This window comes from Heterocephalus glaber, unplaced genomic scaffold (assembly GCF_053883595.1).
Source record: "Heterocephalus glaber isolate CG9 unplaced genomic scaffold, H.glaber_assembly_v1.0 deba00001444, whole genome shotgun sequence".
In the NCBI taxonomy this organism is placed as follows: domain Eukaryota; kingdom Metazoa; phylum Chordata; class Mammalia; order Rodentia; family Bathyergidae; genus Heterocephalus; species Heterocephalus glaber.
Window position 1 is genome coordinate 17,120,962 of NW_028258297.1, and position 7,298 is coordinate 17,128,259.

Consider the following 7,298-nt stretch of genomic DNA (forward strand, 5'->3'; position numbering starts at 1 on the left):
TCTTCACAGGCGCGGAGGCTTCTTAACCTTTTCCAAAAGGCTTTGCGTTACTGTTACTTTGAATATCATTTTTCCACGGAGGTTTGATAAAGAGTAGACCAAGACAGGAAAAAATAAAAGAAAAAGAGGGGGAGGGAGAGTCGCCGAAAGATGAATTGCTCTGAAGTTCTCGCCTCGTTCCTTCCAGAAATGAGATAGAGAGTAATGTCTTCTAATTCTTAAGTGGTAGAAGGAACCTTCAGGAAACGTCACGTTAGCAGAGTTCTCTACTTGTCATTTCTCACCTAATAGAATTTTTTTTTTATTTGTATGGGCACATTCTTTATGACAAGGCAATGTAAAACTCGACTTTTTTTGTAAGTCGTAAGCATTTCCGTTTGCAATTTTGAGCTCAGAACTTTCAGTAATGGTCAGTTGCCATCTCATCCAGAGGAAGATTTTTCTTAAGGTTTCCAGTAAATAGGCTGAAAGCAGTGTTCTTAATCCTAATTTTACTATTAATACGAGTTTTTGTGGCATTCACTTGTTTGGAGAAATAGCTAACTTGACTTTAAAACAGTTTTGCTGTCTCATAATACTTTGCCTAGGAGTGATAGTGTAACCTTAAGGTACTGTTTCTCAAATGGATCACTCAAACTGGTAGTTACTGATGCCCCTTTAATGCTATAAACTCTGAGGATAACAGTTCTATATAAAAAGGAAAACATGCTACTTGGCCAGTTGTAGATGTTTAGTGATACCTGTAATAGTAATTGTGCTTGTATTTACTAAGTTAAATGGTAAGCAGTTAAATAAGTGATTCTATTTCCTGTTTCTAGTTTAGACAAAACATTTCTAGGAGAAAATGTTCTTTATTCCCATTTAGATCTAATCTTCCGTTTCCAGCTTATTTTCACATGAGATCATGTGCTCCATTTAGGTTGAACTACAATTACACTCCCCAAATAGGTCATTTTCTTTATTAAGCATTTACTCATACACTTTGACCAAGTACTCTTCCTTAGCTAATTCTTCATGGTCTCATCGAGCCATCAGTTCCCCTAGTATTATGAAATAGCCTCAAGACTAACTGGCTGTCTTCTCTGTGTGGCCCCCAGCACCTTGTACCCAGAATTTGGGGTCCTTTGGAATCTGAAGTCCTTCCAAAGACCTTCTGATTCATCATCCAGGGTCAAGAACCTCTTGTATGTAACAACTCTTTCCCCTTTATGGAGGTCAAAGAGCTGTTACTGTAACTCAAGCTCACAGAGGAAGTGGAAGGAGCTACCAAAGTTGCAAACGGGAGGGAACCCGAGCAGTAGGAAGGTCCTCTCTCAGATATAAAGGGATGGCGACACAGTCCCCTTTTCTCTTTTCCCTTTGACATCTGGCCTTTGTCAAGGAGATGTAGTGACAAGATCTAGCTGCCTATCACACTGGCCTGAATACTTAATATTTAGAAATTTCTAAATATTGAGGAACTTTCAAGGAAGCACAATAAGAAAAGGCTTCCAAGGGGGCTGGGGATTTAGCTTAGTGGTTTCGCCGCCTGCTGTGCAAGCACAAGGACCCGAGTTAGATCCCCGGTACCAAAAACAAAAAACAAAAGAAAAGGCTTCCAGTGTGTCTTAGTGTGGATTGATTTAATTAGAGTATGCTGGGTGTAGAATGGGTTAAAAGTTAAGATTTCCATAGCTGTAAAACCTGATCTCAGGAGAGGTGTTGGAAAGGGCTGGAGAAAGGGCAAAGCAGAGAAAACTGGGCTGCTAGAAATAAGAGACAATATTAAGAAGCAGCAAAAGAACAGAAAAGACAGAATGCCTTAAAACTGTAGCTGGGAAGCTTAGGAATGAAGGATGCACCAACTTCATGACTGTTTCTGAGGGGTAAAAGAAAGACCAATGTATTGCTGACTACTGTGGTGCATATTTAAGTGTTTGGAAAGAATAGTGGGGAGGAGTGAAGAAGGAAAGATTCATAGAAGAGGTGGCGCTTATTCTGAACCTCAAAGGCCCAATAGCATTTGGATGCATTCAGAAGAACAAGAAACTCGAGAAAGATCTCAAGAATTAAAGGCTTAGTGGGAGAAGAGAGCATTAAAATTCAGGAGACGGTAAAAGAAAATACTTGGGAAATTAAGGATTCATCGGAGACACTGAGGGGGATAAAACCATCTTCTGTTGACTCTTAAAAACTTCTCATATCTGATTTGCAGCCCTTACATATTCTCCTAAAGATAATCACTGTTCGATTATCAAATCAAATCTAGCTTCTCATTCTTCACCAAGTTAATTTCATGAAGGTATAAAATAAGAGTATTCAATTTTTTGAGCTGCTTGACTGAAAAGAGAAAGAATAGTGAAATTTCCTAGAGTAGGTAATGATTAACAACTTTGAGACAGATGAGTGGATTTGAAGCAATAGTCTTTCTTTGCTATGTAACCTTTCAGTGAGTGAGTTATATTATTTGAGCTTAGCTTCTTCCATGGCAAAGTGGCTATAAGATCTAGTACTTGACTAGCTTTTTTTCTTTTCTTTTGGTACCAGGGATCGAACTCGGGTCCTTGCACTTGTGAGGCAAGCAGCGGAACCATTGAGCTAAATCCCTGGCCCAACTGGCCTTGTTTTGTTGGGTATATGAGTTAACATATTTAAACTCCCTACCACATTGTGCCACCTACTGGGATTAAGAGTTGTTTGTACACTGTTGAATAATCTGTTTTTGAAGGACTTTATCTGTGCTCCTAACCTCAGTGAGTTTCAAATCATCTACCTTGTGTACTGAAACTATCCTGTATTTATTAATGTTCCTTATTGAAAAGGAAGATTAATGTCATTCGTCAGAGAGCTAACTCTTAGAGATTTGTGATGTAACTTCTTTCTTTACACTCAGAAGTAATTGACAGGGCTGGGGATTTAGCTCAGTGGTTCTGCCACCTGCCTTGAAAGCACAAGGTCGTGAGTTCGATCCCCAGTACACCACCACCCCCCCAAAGTCATTGACAAATGGTCTAAAACATTTTGTAAATCTGAAAATATTGTGAATCGTGAATAAGTATTTTTGTATGTAACACATCTCAATTCTGTTTTAAAGCTCATGCATTTTTATTAATTGGTGACTGAATAAAGATGTGGGGTTTTTTAAATGTAAAATGGAGTACTATTCAGCCGTAAAGAATGAGAAACTAGACGTATTTATAGCTAAATGGATGAACATCAAGACTTTTATTTTTTTAATTTTAAAAATAAATTTTATTTTATCCCATTCCTCCCTGCAAACCCCCTCCCATCCCTGTGTACAAAAGCTTTGTTTCCATTTTTCCTTCTATTTTCACTTTTTTCTTGTCCCTTCCTTCCTTCCGCCTCCCTCCTCCCTTGTTCCCCTTCCCATTTGAACGCTTCTTTCCTATTTTCCAAAATCCACTATACATCTCAGTCCTTATTTCCACATTAAGTTTCTCACAACAGAGAATGCAGTATTTAAACATGTGTGTCCAATTTATTTGACTGTGGTCTCAAGGTCCATCCATTTAGCTATAAATTTAAGAAGCTCATCCTTTGAGACAGAGTAGTACTCCATTGTATAAAAAACCCACATCTTCTTTATCCACTCATCCGTGGATGGGCATTTGGGCTGTCTCCAAGATTTAACTATTACAGACTGTGCTGCTATAAACATGGGTGTGCATATATCATTGTGGTATGATGCTTTTAATTCTTTTAGGAAGATACCCAGTAGGGGAATATCTGGGTCAAATGGAACCTCTAGTTTTAGTTTGAGAAATCAAGGCAAGCTTTATTTTAGCTTTCAGTTTGTAGAGGTTTCAGTCCATAGCCGGTTCCAGAAAAGTACCAGGGCCCACTTGTTCAAGGCAGGTGATATATCTATATCTATCTATATCTATGTATATCTATGTCTATATCTATATATTTCCCACAGTGATGTACCACCTCCCTGCAGGCTTTACCTCCTCGCATCAGACCCAGCTATAAACCTATCACTGGCACTATCCAGTATCACACACCCATGATCCAATGTCACACATGGATAATCCATTCACCTCCTAAAAGCTTCATCTATAAGTACATAAGGCTTTGGGGGTGCATCTAGATATAAGCCATGACATTCCTTCCCTGTCCCCAAAAGACCCATATGTTTCCTTTTATTCAAAATGCATTTATTCCGTATCTAAGAGTTCCTAAAATCCTAATAGTTTTACCATTACCAAAAAGTCCAAGTTCAAATACTCCTCTGAAATTTAAGACAAACTCTTAGCTTTGAGCCCCTATAAAAATGAAAAGAACACTAAACACTTCCAACATACAATGGCACAAGATGAACATTCCCATTCTAAAAGGCAGAAGTAGGGGGATAGAAAGGAAAAGGACCAAAAGAAGACCAAAATTCACCAGGAAAAATTAAATCGCATAGTGCCATGTCCAGCACCTAAGGCAATTTGTGGCAAAATGCAAACTTCAAAGGGCTTGGATGGCCCCTCCCCCATGGCATTGCCAGTGGTTAAAGCCCTCATGTCCTCTCTCTTGGGCCATCTTTGCTCACTCTTTGGGGCGTTCTTCTGATAATCTATGCATCTGGCTTCTCCAGCCTTCAGGGATTGTCCCTTTTCAGTAAGTTCATCCTTCAGTCATATCCAGACAATGCTAAGCCAGTCAGCTGGGCATTTCTTAAGCCGACACAACAGTAAACTCACAATCCATCTCTTGTCAACTTCACACCCAGATACATTTTCTTAAACCATATTTAGTCTTAGATCCAATGACAAGTTCATAATCAGACCTGTGGTGGTATAAGTATCCTGTATACAAATGGAAAGGCACTAATTCCCTCCCCAGAATATGCTTACCTCTAACATTTCATAATTGAAACATTATAGCATAGGTTTAACAATACTTAACAACCAATATAAAGTCTATCAGTGTTAGGTTACTAAGGAAGCATATTTAGGAGAGCACAATTACAACTACAATCATCATTTCTGTAACTAGTGATGGGGTCATAGCTGGTATTTATAACTATACTCTACTACCTGTTCTGTATTTCCTTGGACTTCAGCAAGCACCTCAGCAAGTCTTGATTATATTTTTGGTGGGGTGATCTATATCTTCACTCCTGAAGATTCTGGGCTATTTGTCATCCTGCCTGGGTAGGGTGGTGTAATTTCATAGTGACCTTAGCAGCAGGGCATGGTAATACTAAGTGGCATCCTAAGAGATGTGCACTTCAGGCATATTTGTCCTTTCCTCCATTATGGAGCAATAGTCCAATTTCCCCTTGATAATCTGGATCAGTCACCCCTGCCATCACTGCAGTTACCTTTTTAACTTGTTTACTCAAAGGCATGGGGAATCCAAAAATGACTGGTGGAAGTCTTAGCTTCCAGTTCAGTGGAATCATTGTTGTGCGTCCTGGACAAGCCTTCCTTCCTCTGGAACTAAGACTTCTAGGACAGCAGAACATAAGGTCATGGGAACAGGTAGCAGACATTTTGCTAGTGGATCGCTAGAGGTACTATTCCCAGTTCCAATCCTTGTTTCACTCATTGCTCCCATAGTTCCAATTTGTCTTTGAATGCAGCTACTTTATCTGCCAAAGTGAACGCAGTTATTTTTCTCCCCAGAAGTGACAGAAGTCATTGAGTAGGTTGAAAATGTCACACAAATAAGCAAGTTTTGTGACTCATTTTATGTTACTGAAATGTTTTGCTTGTGGTGACTTTTTCTAAAAGCAAGCTCTGGAGCAGCTCTCAACTCAAAAACTGGTGATCTATCTCTATCTTTAGAATGCCATCTAACTCTGTGTATAAGAGAAGATGTGTGTGCACGTGTGTGTGTGTTCTGCATCTATCGCCTCTTAGCGCTACAAAAACAGACATGAGTTAAGGGCATTTACTTTAACGTGATTGGTAATTTTAATCATATCCTGCAAAAAGTTAAGTAAAACTGATGTTTTGGGCTAGCTAGGATTTTTCTATGGATGAATAATGTGTAGATTTACATACAGACTTCTTTGAACTGACAAGTGAAGCCAGAAAACCATCCGGTCATAGCAGCCTCTCCCTCTATGTGTAGACACAAAATGACCACTTCAGTTTTCCTGATATGTAATCATTCAAAGACTTGAATAATTCTCCAAAGGCACAAAAACATACATTGTTGCTTTGTCAACAGTGGTAGACTCAGTTACATCGACTCATTAATCTTCGCTAATAATTGAGCTTCACTATCTTCTGTTTCATCAGTCCATCTAGTTATGGTGTTAGCTAAAAGAGAAACCTGGGCCACCTTTTGAACTCTGCCCTCTCCTAAAAGTTCTTGATAAACGTCTTGAGAAATAGGCAGTATCAACTCATCACCAATACTAAAGGATTCTTTTTTTTTTTTTTGGTACCAGGGATCGAACTTGGTTCCTTCCACTTTCGAGACAGGCGGCAGAATCACTGAGCCCTCTAAAGGATTCTGGCCCTCTAAAGGATTCTTTAGCACCAACAGTGTGATTAGCCACTAAGAATGATTCTCAGTACATTTGATGAAGCAGTGACCTTTAAGAAGCTACTGTTTTCCATATTCAACATTTTTTTTTCTATTGATGAACTCCAAAGACTTGACTCTTAATGGAGAGTGCTTGATCTCTATGTGGCAAAACAGTTGTGAAGGTTTCATCTCTTGCATGGATAGCCAGTCCCTACATATTATACAAAGTATGCTTGGAGAATGTGAATCACCTGTTGCAATGAATTGAGTTTAAGTAGGACTCTTAGTATTTTCTTTTAAAAACATTTCTTTTTTGGATCAGCCTTAAAGTCTTCTGTTGTCTCATCATTGAGATTTTTCTCCCTTGTCCTCTACAGTGACATTTAGTTTTTACTCATTCTTACTAAGAATGGCTTGTATATTTACCAAAACTATGACTGAGACAGATGCACAATGTGTAAAAGATATGCACACAGAAGTGATAAATAAAATAAAGGGTGGGACATGCATAGATTAAAACTTTTGGATTCTGATTTAAAGCTTGCCACAGATGCAGCTGTAGAATTGAAGTATGTCAACTGACTTGCAAAATAAAGCCCACCACTTGATGCAGTGAAATTGTTACTTGCCACTCACTCATAGGGTTTTGATATGAGTTTACATACAATTGATTGCTTGTGGTGTCTGTGTAATCAAACTTTTCTGTTAATGTTAATTTATATTTGTTGCCTCTCTCTAGAACTAGCATCATGGCCTCAGCTCCACCTCAGTTCATCAGGCATTAGATTCTCATAAGGAGAAAAGCACATGCTTTATCCCTCAAATTT